Source organism: Anser anser, assembly GCF_964211835.1.
Source record: "Anser anser genome assembly, chromosome: 1".
NCBI classification, from domain to species: domain Eukaryota; kingdom Metazoa; phylum Chordata; class Aves; order Anseriformes; family Anatidae; genus Anser; species Anser anser.
Genome location: NC_139720.1, coordinates 127,706,678 through 127,719,081, shown reverse-complemented (window position 1 = coordinate 127,719,081; position 12,404 = coordinate 127,706,678). Strand labels below are relative to the sequence as shown.

Genomic DNA, 12,404 nt, shown 5'->3' with positions numbered 1-12,404 from the left:
AGACGGTGAAAAGGAGAACATTAAGAGCTGCTAGAACCCTGTCGCCATGAAGAATCCTTTTGGCATTAACACCCATGCATCTCAAGAGAGAGATTAAGTCCAAGTGTTTGAGAAAACATGTTTAGGGTCAGACAGATGGGTATATTTATCACTCTTAACATGATGCATTGGGAGGAAACAGAAATATTGTGTTCCATGCAACAATTTTGCCTGATGTATGACAGGATTCTGTTCCAACATGGGGGAAACAGAGCATCACTGAGCAAAACGTAGTGCCTGGAAAACAGCTGTTTGCACAAAATGGAGCTCTGTGTCTTGCCATGCCTGTAATTAGGAATCTGCACAGACCAGTGTATCAAGAAAGATGTTAGCAATACAAACTAGAACTTGGTTTCACCTGTGCAACATCTTAAAGTGTTGTCAGACTTATTTCTAGTTTGGAAGAACAGATGTGATTTTGTATCTTCCATGGAGATGAGTGTGATGGGTGCCCTGTGACTACTGTTTCCCTCTGTAACGTGGTACATCAGCCCCAACTAACACTGTCTTATGCAGAACTTTGTGAGCAAGCCAAAATGTGGAAAATGTTACATTAACAATATATCTGAAATTCAATGCTGTTTAACGACTGTTGTTATGATCACAAGCCTCTGGTGGTTATTTCTGTCTGTCTTGCCTATCTTAGGTTTTCTTTCTTTGATTAATCAGGATTTGTGAGAACATTATGTGTGTAGCCCAATTATTTGTACTCCTTGCAACCCTACTGGGTTATCTTGTCAGATGCTACTTCTTCCCCACCCTCCCCAACAGCCTGAGACAGTTCACCAGGTTTGGAGTGAGGCAAATCTTGCAGCTTCCAAAAAATGTTTCACATGTTGATACTGCCCTTAGAGCAGGGCTGTAAAAGCATAACAGTGTACATGACTATTGGTAGCAATTAATTAGTAATTTATACCCAATTTGAAGCTCAGTTTAATAGTCCAGCATCTCTTGCTCCACAATTTTACCTAAATTGCTTCAAAAAAATTCACAGTGAATAGGTAGATTTCAGCAGAACATATCTGGGACATGGCTGAGCATGGTTTGCAGTAGGTTTGCAGTAGAAGAGGCCTTCTGTTAAAAGCAAATGATGAGTGGTGCGTGCTTGTGAGAAGCACACAAAGACCAAACTCATTCTTTTTTTCCTGAAAATTTCCCACCTTGTCTGCATAAATAAACATTCATTGAATAAGGAATGGACTCTGACATCCTCCTTTCCATAGTGAGTGCCCTAAAAAGCAGACTGAGAAATCTTTCTAGCTTGCTGTCTTAAGAACATTTTTTTAGGGTAAAAATAGTGTTGATAGAATAGATTGACAAATCCCACTACAAGTACAATGCAGCCAGGAGCAAGGACTCTTAGCTCATGTAAGCAACAGCAGACGTGCAGTCCTTCCACCATTACAGTTCAATCATTCCTGTAATTTCAAGAAAAAGGGTCTAAGACTACCATGTCACTTTTGTCAGAGGAGAGATCCCTAGATTTAGAAATAGAAGGCCATCTCTATTGCTTTGATGAATAATCCAGTTTCTAACTTGTTTTTAAAATGTAAGCAATTACCTGAAATGAAAAGATTCGTATACAATAATACATCCTGGTCTTGGTCTTATTCTTTCTAACTTTTCTGTCCAGAAGGCAATCTCAGTGCTTACTGGCAGGCCTGTGAACCAATGTATGTACTAGAAATTGGTTTGAGTGACATCCTAAAGACTAACATGATGTAAAGTTCCATTGTATCATGTAGGATAATATTGAGATCCTAAACCTAATTCTAAAATAAACAGTCCACTTACAGATTTTATGTAACTCAATACCTAAATATTCTAGTAGTTTTACATTATCACATAGTTCTCAAATAATGACAGATTTTTAAACTCGGGTTATTGCAGATGCAGTTAGTGCAGATTTTTTTAATTCAAAAACTAGCTGGAGAAAGGACCAAAATTTCTTTCTAGTGTTGTTTGGAGAGAAAACTGTCAAGTGTTTCCTACTTTAAACCTAGCCTGAACAAGTTCTGGTCAGACTTCCAGCTGAGTAGTTTTTCTGCAGCCATTTCTACCATTTAACCTGCAAATATGAAACTAATCCCTGATATCTCTCTTCCATGCTGGAAAATTCCTCAGGGGAAAGACTCATTTTGTCTATGTGAGAGACAAAAATGTGAACTAACTAGGTTCCCTCCATCCAGAATTGATCTAAAGTTTTTACATATTGCATTGTAGAGCAAACTTTAACAAAGGTTGCTGTGTCTTAATTTACAATGGCCTTTCATTCTTTATCTTGATTTTATGCAGGAATAAGTAAAGGCAGTGACAAATATGTTTAGTTTTCACATTAACTGATGAAATAGAGCTGTGGGTAGGACTTGGTTAAAGAGGGTATTTCATCTGAACTGAGCATGCGTGTTAGCAGAAATGACAAACTGTTACTTGTAAACTCATTCAGAGTTATTGCAGCCAGGCTGAGCAAGTGTAGTGATGAGGAAAGTTTCCTCTCAATACGTAGACGTGTGTGTGTGGTGTTGAAGATGAAGGGCAGAGACAGTTTCTAAATTATGGCTGCTTTTTACAGGTAGCAGTTCTGACTCAAGCATGATATTTTCCTTTAGGCTAACATGCTAAGGAGGTTGTGTGCCCTGATCTTTACCTGATCTGACTTTAGGACCATGTGTGTCCCACTGGTGTTAGTGGGAAGAAGCACTGCTAATTGTCTCTTCAGTGTGCCTGCACTGCGGAGACAGCCAAGCTAGCTGGACTAAGACAGAGTAGCAGAAGCAATCTTGATGTGATCATAAAGAAACTCCATGCTATTGGGGGAATAGTGCTTCCATCAAGGTGGCCTGTTGGTTTAGAGATAGCTCACGCTTTGCTCCACCAGTGCTTCCCATCTGCTGGTCCACTGATGCTCCTTGGGACATGTGGTCCATGAAATTACTGGAATTGCTTTATTTTCTTAAAATAAATGTGCATTTCTCTATGAAACAGTGAGGGGAATTCAAAGCAAAGAAATAACACTTAGAGTTTTCTCTATTTTTAATGTGTTATGAAGCAATAACTCCAACAATACAATGAGTTGCTGTGGTACAAGATGAGCCACAAGATTTCTTAGGTTAAAAGAGGCTGAGAAACACCATTCAACTCCTTGCTGTTGCAAATGGCTTGTATATTATATCTTCATAGACAGAAAATGCATTTTTAAGCCTAACTGTGTGAGAGAAGGAGTGACTGGATAGTTGAAAAGACATCTTTGTAAAGTTTGTAGCAATGAAGAGCACCACTTGGAAAAGTTTTTGGCGGTTTTATTTTTGTGTTAAGGACGATACAAATCTAAACGCAGAGTGGCAGGTTGGAGCAGGAACAGTGACACTCTGTGAGCCATTTCTGACTGTCCTTAGTCCTCTTATAATTTTCCACTGAGCTGTCAGCTCCTGCGGCATTGAACTATCATTTCCAGAAACTCTGGTTTGGTGAAAGAGTAGCCACTCCTTTGAAAGAGAAAAGGATTTCTGCCAATAAAGGGCCACAGAAAATCACTACTTACCTCAATCTAATTTGTTGCTAGGGTTTTTTTTCCCTAGCTATTTTTTTAATGGGGTGTGTGATTAGTGAGGAAACAAAGTTTACTTACATATACAGATTGCATCATTGCTGAATACCAGGAATCCCCAAGGCTCTGACAAGGCTCTCAGTGAAACAGCAGGCTTTTCTGAATGGCGTGCATTTCTTCTGCCATTAATTCTCCTTTAGCTTTTTCTGCTTGTCTGTTTCTCTTTGCTCATCTAGTAACCTAAACTAACATTATTTTTCTCCCTCAGGTCTTTTTGATTTTAGGTTTTTCCCTGCGATTAGCCATCTGTGTCAAGAGAAAAACCGAAACAGGTTTACAGCATTGCCAGTGCAAAGGTTACTCATGTAAAAATAAAAATCTAGCTTCCTGACTCATTGACAGCATCAGGGAAATTTGCTTTTTGAGTAGGTTACTTGCAACACTTTTTGCTGTATTACTCTCCCTTTTCATCTTTCCTCTCAGTTTTAACCTGAATGTGTCTTCTGGTGCTGTATCTTGTGGATTAGTGTGTCCCATTGCAGAATGTTACACATTAAATCCAGAACATGACAACATATAGGCACACTTGCTCAGATTCTGCAAAAGGACAAGAGGTCTAAGGAGCTCCCTGTTTATAATTTTGAGCCATTAAATGGCATTTCTATTTATTGTTTATCTGTTGTCAAACTACAGTGGCAAACAGCTTTTCTTCTAAATGTAAACCCCAAGTAATGAACTCTGTGAGACTGAAACATAAGATTTTCCATGGTGGATCTGACTGTTTTGCCATTGTCTGTAGTATCCTACCACTGTCAGTGACCAGTAGCCTTCCAATCTGTACTAGAAAAGTAAAGTAGAAAAGGAGGAAGTGGCTTTTTATTGTAACTTTTTGAAGTAACTTTAAAGTAAAATAACATTATAATAATAATAATTTTTAAAGATAATAGGATTTTACTTTCCACTTACTAAAATTAAAATACATAAAACTTTTCCATTCATCCTCATCCATGCTGTTAATCTTACTCTCATTTTAGACTGACTGGTGTACAGGTAATGCTGTTGTCTACATATGTAGATAGTTATTATGAGAAAGTAAATGAAAAGAAATAGTGCTAGGCTTGATGACTCTGACATTAATACACAAGTAAGACACTCAGGATACAAGGTGCCACAGCTGACAGGAAGATTCAGTCCAAGTCAGGTATTTGATTGAGACTGTACATGAGTCTACCACTCATCATACCTGTTAATTGGCATGTATCCTTTATGCTGTTCAAATTGGGTTAGTCCATCCATCATACATTATAGGTCTGGTGAATGGTCTCTGCTCTTGCTGTGTTCAGGCTTTCAGTTCTCTTTCAGGTATCAGTATCAGGAAGGAAGCTGTGTAAAGGTCCTGCACAGCCTGACTGGCAGTGTATTTGGCCCAGATGCCACCAGGCCATGCAAACATACAGGTAGGTTTGTTGTTGTTGTTACTGATTTCTTCCTGTAGAGAAGGTTCAGTGGATTTTCTCTTCCCAGTCTTATTAATTTTAAAAGTCCTGAGTGGGAGGTCTTAAGAAAGCCTTTGTTCAGATCCTGGCAATGGCATGGGTAGCCTGCAGCACTGTGTTCATGGTCTTAGCTGGAGAGATAGACATGAGTGTGGATTAATGACAGAAAGGATGAATGACAGAAAGAGGTCCTGAAGGGTACAGGACATCAGCAGAGCAGCTACCTCTTTGTATAAGATTAAGTCTCCATCTTTAAGAAATTTACTGCTACTACACGCCTGAAGACAGCTGCCCCATCCCCATGAACTCCCTAGAGGGCTCCTAACCCCAGCAGAGTACTGTGTTACTGTTACAGAATAAATACATTTTATTACTATTTGCATAATTTTTAATTCGTATGTAAATGTTTTAGTTTACTGTGCAAGACTGTCCAATTATTTCCTAATCAATTAACACTGCCAGCTTTCTTGCCTTAAACTGAGGAGCCCATGCTACATAATTTCAGCCTAATGAATCACATAATATTCTGTGTCTTGGCCCCAAACGTTCCTACTTTGCCCTCAACTCCTGTGTCCTCTGATGTTCAGGGCAGAATATCAGTTTGGAATAGTAAGATAGCACAAAATATATGGAAATTGGAGGAGGTGTTGGATCCAGGGGTGTAACAGTTTTCTATTGCTTAATCTTGCTGAAGAAGGAAATAGCAAGCCAACCCAAAAATCATAAGTGATTGAAAGGGTAGCACCAAAAACTGCACAGAATGGAAGGATGGTATTGCAGTCCAGTGATGCTCAGGGCAGGGAGCACTGAATACTGAAGGAAATAGGAGATCCACAGCAGATGCTGAAGTTGTGTCAGGCCCTACTGCTTTCTTGATGGGGTTGGTGAGTTAGAGGATGACAGCTCACAGAGTTTCTGTGAGATGGTTCTACTTATGGCTGCAGCTGGGAATGTCATAGTGCCAAAGATAATAAAATATTTAATCTAGAGGATGGTTTGGCACAATAAAAACAGGGGAAAAAATGGCCCTGAATAGACTGAAACAGAAAATGGTTCTAACCCTTAGTGATGAGGTTCTGGAGCAAGTCTCAAGGAGAGGCATTGAGGAGGGGGAAAAAGGATGTAAGCAGTCCTGAGCAGGGTGTTGCTGCCATTTGGTGGATGCTGTAAGGTGTTGACAACTGGGTTAGCAAGGGACAAGGCTCTGAAGCAGGGTCTGGATTATCAACCGGTTTCCTATGCTCTCGTCTGTTTTTCTGGTTCTGATCCATTCCCAGTCAGGATAATAACAATGATCAACCTTTTCTAATGTTTAACAGGGTTTCACACAAGGTACATGCATTATGAAACAGCTTCTGTTTCTTAGTCTTAGGCATCCAGTGCTGTAACAATATAATGTCAAGACACCTTAATAAGCCCCTCTTTACTGTCTGACCCAGAATAACAATGGTCAATTCTGTTGTTTAATAAATGTTGGAGTAAGACCCCTTCCTTTCTGTCTGCTAACCCAGGTTTGCTGCCAGGCAGGGAGAACAGACCTAAGTGGCCAAAAACACAGCTTGTGTCTGACATTCTTTGTGATATAATGTGACATTCTGAAATCTGCTGTTCAGAGTTTGTGGAAATGCAAAATGATCCAAGTCTGGCTGCCCTGGAGACTCAAAGTACAAGTAAATATACTCATACTTGGATAGGATGTCAACAACTCCTATAAAAATTCAGGTGGTAAAACAGTTCAGTTTTTAACATGATTTCATATGTTCTTATATTTCTGAAATATTTCTTTTTCTCAGTTGTGAAGAAAAAGTAAATCTGTATCCCTAGTCATTTCTCAGAAAATTAAAAATTCAAGTCCCACCCATTTTAAGTAAATTTTGCATAAGTCAGGGAGACACAGAGGCCTCCAGTAAGGCATTCAAATGTTGCAGTTTCAGGTAAAGAGCAAGACTTCTATCAACTCAATAAAAGTCAGTATTCAACAATAGCTTTTTTTTTTTTTTGGAACCACAATGTAATATGCCTACTGTGTCTAAAAAAATGGCTTATTTTAGCTCCAAATTGCCACTTGCCTCCTACTCAGTATTCTGACACTTGGGATTATTTCTGCCTCATCCTTGAAAGCTTTCCCAGTACATAATAAGCAAGTTGAAACTCATAACCAAAGTCCTGTCCTTGCATGACTTCATTCTTTCATGTAAAAAAACAAAAGCAATCCCCCCCTGAAATCTGTTCCTCTTTTCTGACCAAGGTCTATGTAGCTAGCTCCTTAATATGAGTGCTCAGACTTTTCAGATGATAATTTATCAGTTAAATTGTATGTATCCCTCATAAAGTATGAGTGATCTATGCTGAAAGGTTAAAGCTCTTCTTTTCAAGAGCTCCATGGTATGAGCCTGGTCACCTTAATATCAGTTACTTTATAAAGTCCAACTGTTTTAATGCATCTGCTTCTGGCAGTGTTCTAGTAAACATGTTTCTCGTTCAGGCATGCCATATAATATTGTTTATTTTTTTTATATCCAGATCTGTGCCCCTACTAGGCTTTTGTTTTCTCATCAATTTTAAAACTTGGTTTTGCCTTTCATCACTTTCTGAATTTCCAGAGAGAGTTTCCAGAGGTGTAGTTATGCCAGCTCTTCATGTCTGGTACCTCAAGCCAAGACAATCTTAATGCTTCCCATATAAGAACAGAGGTGGGTGAGTTTTACACATCAGAGCAAAATCCAATTTTGTTGTCCAGCATGCCCAATTTTTTTCAGAGATCCTTATAGCTGACTTGACTCTTCTAGCAGGATGATAAACCTAAAAGGGTTGTGTCTGAATTCAGAGAAGCTTAGGCATACTCATTTACAGTCATGAATACTTTAGTTTGCTCCCAGATAGTGCTATTGGTTTACAGAACACAGAGCAAGGGTATCTCAGTCTGACATAACAGATAAGATCATCCTGAAAATTAAAAATGTTCAAAATCTTAACATTTCTACATTAAGGAAATGTTTTAAAGTAGCCATACTGCTATTTTTCATTCTGCCCACTCAAACTGTGAATGAAACAGTATCAGAAACTTTAATATGCTAATTCTCAGAATGATACGGCTGAGGAGAGATGAAGCGGAGAGAAGAGTCCTATCCCTGCCCTTACAGAACTGAAAGACTCTTTCTTACACTTAGATAAATATAGACACCATTAGGAAGTGTTTGGGATTTATATATATATACATTTGTGTGTGTGTGTGTGTGAACTGACAACCCTAGTTTTTGTAGCCTCCTATGAAAAGCTCAGCTTTAAGTCATCCTAGTTTTTTTTTCCCTTTCATTGCTGGATTCAGAAATCTAAATAATTATTGTCTTTCTCCAACTACACTCTTCTTTTTTGAAGAGGCTCTGATTTCTAGTGTAATAGAAGTGCTACATTTTTATGAGTTATGTTCTCTTTCTGTGCACGTATGGAAAGGAATGTATGGAACATCTGGGTGGATGCACAACCTGTTTTCTGACATTTGGTGCATTTCCCTTTCTTAGAACTGTTTGCTTTTTCTTACTGTGTGTTTATCATCCAAGTTAAATTTCATACCAATCACTTTTGCATTTTTGTCTAAAGTAAAGCTTCTGCAGAAATGTGCAGAAGTTTAGCATAATTTCTACTCTCTTGCAGCTTAGATAACACACCTGAGGAAACTAAGCCTAGAAGCTTCCACATTTGATTGAGAGTCTGGGTTCTTTTTTCTGTTCCCTGGGTTTCAAGCAGTAAAAATCTCCCTGAAAGTAGACTACAAGAGCCAAGATTCTCTGTGGCAGAGACAGGTGACTTCTCTGTACTTTATGACCATCTTTCTTCCTAGGGAACTACCTTGAGAGATGGACCGATGCAACAGGATGCCAGCTGTCCACAGTCGATGCTACTGAGGCACTGGCAAAATCTGACTGATAGAAAAATCCTGCAAGTACAAGAATTACTAGGATCCACAGCTGGCTATATGGAGACTATCAGGATGAGTCACTCTGGCTCAGCACCAGCACTACAATAACAGTCATCGCTATTCCTCTTGGTTGTCTCTGCACAAACCTCCCAGCACTGATTCTGGCAGGACTTGCTAGCCTGAGAACAACATAACAGGAATGCCTGGCACAAAGTCACTTTCATGGCTCTGCATGGGACCGATTTTTGTCTGTCAGGGCATATTAGCTCTGGTGCTGCCCAGAAGAGGCTGTACTGCTTAGCAGGCTGTGGCCTGGAGCTACTTGCTAGTATGTGCTCCCGTGTTGCTCCTCACCTCCTCTTGACCTCCCACTAGATAAGCAAATTCTTTAGAGATCAGCATGTTATACAGTCCTGTCCTAGGCACTCACAGGGCAGGGAACAACTTCCTCACAATATGGATCCAACCCAGGGGCTGTCTGCTTACTTGTAGCACTTTAGACATTCTTTTCTAATATCAAATTAAGTAAGACTGATATAAAATACTTGACACATTTACATAATTCAGGTTGCCTATCTGAGTGTCTGTTATGTTACTTTCCTCTTCCCCCAGTCAAAGTAAAGAATAAGAAAATTTTCAAGATGAAATCTGCCCATATTTGAAGGCCAGTGTGAAGCTCGCATTGACTTAAACTGGATTAAGATAACTTTCTCTAATCATTTAGTCTCTGATGTTTTCAAGCAGCAGAACATCACAGTCAATAAAAATATCCCACAGGACTTGGAAAAGGTCTGGGAGCAATTCCATCCCAGAGAGGCAAGTGTTGATGTTCCAGACCTACTGTAATTTGAAAGCATTTTTTTTACCCATGGTTATACAAAGTGAGTGTTGAGCTCTGGTCTACCTTGCAACCTATTGTAAATAATAGGGAGTCAAATAACAATTAGTCTCTTGAGAAATGTTAGTTCAACTGAAACAATGACATAACTGGTAATGACAAGCACAGAGCTGTATTTGGTCTGTTGTACTCACTTACTCTTGCCATCAGTCATTTATATCAGCTTTTCTCTATCACAACATCATGGCATGAGGACCAATCTTGTGCTGGGACTAAAGATTTGGTATTGTGGTCTTTCATAACAGAGCCTTGTTATTCTTTGCAGATCCTGCTGCTGTAGAGTGGAGTGAACTTGGAGGAAAGGTCTCAGCAATGCGTAGTCACAAAGTGGTGTCCTGGTCCTGATGCACAGATTGCTGGCAAATAAAGATAGCTGTTGTGGGTGACAGAATCTTGAGATGAGTTTCTGCGAGAAAAAAAAAAAAAAGCGATGGGCTGAAATTATTTTTAAAATAGGGATTTTGCTGCTCTCTGACTTACTTTGAATCTAGTTTTATCCTAAAAAATCTAGCCAGTGCCTGTAACTGTTATTTCCCAAGGGCTGTAGCAATTCTGGCCCTCTAATCAGGTTTCAAATTAAATAAGAATGAACACAGGTTGTGAAAAAATTCTAGTGTGTGTGTGAAAGTATTGTGTACCTTTTGGAGTCATATCGACGTGTTTCCTTAATTGACAGAAGATTAATGTGAGAAGTGTGTTGGTTTAAGGCACTAACAAATCCAGATATTTATTTTCTGGAAGAATAAGTGATACTTTCCACTTTAACTAACTGAAGCCTCAGTGCACAGATAACAGCCTTGTCACAGAGAACTGAAATTAGAGCAAGCATGTTACCATGCTTATGGTTGTGACCTGAACTGAAACCAGACAATGGAGGCTGATTCTACTCATGTGGGTTTTTTTCTTATGGAAGTTTTTGGTCTAGAGGACTGCATATGCTTCACATGCTGTTCTTCATGGTCAGAAAGATGGTAATGAATGGAGGTCAGGGAGTTCACTCACTAATTCCTTTTGGATAGTGCAACTCATTGAGCTTAAAAAGAGTAGGGGAGTTCCAGGCATGATAGTTTCTGACAGCTCCACTTGTGTATGTCACTTCAAGAGCATTGGATATTAGTTCACAGGTGAACATTGAATAGTAGCTAATTCAGTGCTGAATCAATCTATAAAGCTTTGAAAACATTTGGCCTTTGGAAAGGAAAAAGAGAAGAAAAGAAGGACCTTGAAAAATAAAATAAAGAAGAGGGAATTCTATTTAGTCCCTGGTAGAATTAAGATTTCATTGTGTAAATTTAAAACGAAGATAAAATATCTCCTTTTCTTGAAACCTCCTCACACTAAATCCCAACCATGTGCTTAAGTCTTACTGTTCTCACTGCAAAATAAGGATTAGGGAAGGTCAAAAAATCAAGGAACTTGCAGAGAAGTGTTCTAATTAGTCACTTTCTGCATCCCCATGGCACTAATCTCTCAGTGACATTGAGGCAGGAGTCAAGTCTGTCCAGCAGCATCTCAAACCATCTGCTCTGGTAGGGCTGGTTATGCTTCATTTATTTTGACTCCTCTGCATTCCATCTGACTTCCAAATTTGTCTTTGGCTCTGGCTATCCAAGTGAAACTCTAGACATGTGAGTGTGTTCTGGTAATGACGCATACCTTTCCTGGTGATGATGTAATTTCTCCCATCATCCCAGTTTTGGGGTAGAATTTAGTCCTACCATTCATTCACATGAAGCATTGATAACATCTGCTCATCCTCTTTTTTTCCTTTTATTTCCCTAGTCTTGTCTTCCTTTCCAAGGACCATCTGTTTCAGAATACTTGCACATTTCTGAAATGCCCCCATTCCCTTCAGTTTTTGTTTCAGAGTTTTATTCTTGCCTTTTTGTCAAGCTCTGTAGATCTATTCTTCATTCTTCTTCTGATGTCTGACTACCAAATTCACATCTTTCCAAAATTTCATGTTCTTGTGATTTTGTTGTGCCTTAATTCTCTTGTGGTCCCTTCCAACCTTGGCCATTCTGTGATTCTGTGATTTCTGCGGTGCCTTGCAGTGCACTTAATTTTTCTTATGCTCTCTGTTCCCAGAAATTCTCTTCACCACTACTCTTGAGACAACTGATCATAATGTTTTGGTCTAACAGTGACACTTGCAAAGTCTGTACGCTGACAGATCTCTCTAGGGTGAAGTGTAAACTATACATGCTGTTATATTCAGTGAACTTGTTTTGCTTCTTTTTTCCAGCTCTGCTAACTTAATGTAACTACATGCTTGCCTAATCACTACTAAAAGAATTAGCAGCATTCCACAGGATGCAGAAGATTTTTGAAGAAAAAAAAATAAAAATCTGTTCTTTGGAAATATTTTCAGAACTGCAAAAGCGACTGTTAAAATATGCTAGACATTCTCCTAATATAAGCTCGATTAAGCGAAGAACTGGTGCTTAAAAATTTTAAATTTACCAGGAAGTTTGTTTTTCATTCTAAAAGCTGTGTGTGAAAAGC

General features: G+C 39.0%; 1 long non-coding RNA gene across 1 annotated transcript in view; it reads left to right on the top strand.

The window, feature by feature from the left end:
• LOC310888952 overlaps nucleotides 1-10,721 on the top strand; it is a 46,893-nt gene extending 36,172 nt beyond the window's left edge. The window contains exons 2-3 of the long non-coding RNA XR_014576278.1: nucleotides 4,949-5,043; nucleotides 10,165-10,721. This is a non-coding gene — a long non-coding RNA (uncharacterized lncRNA). The remainder of the gene's footprint in view (nucleotides 1-4,948; nucleotides 5,044-10,164) is intronic.
• The last annotated feature ends 1,683 nt before the right edge of the window (nucleotides 10,722-12,404 follow it).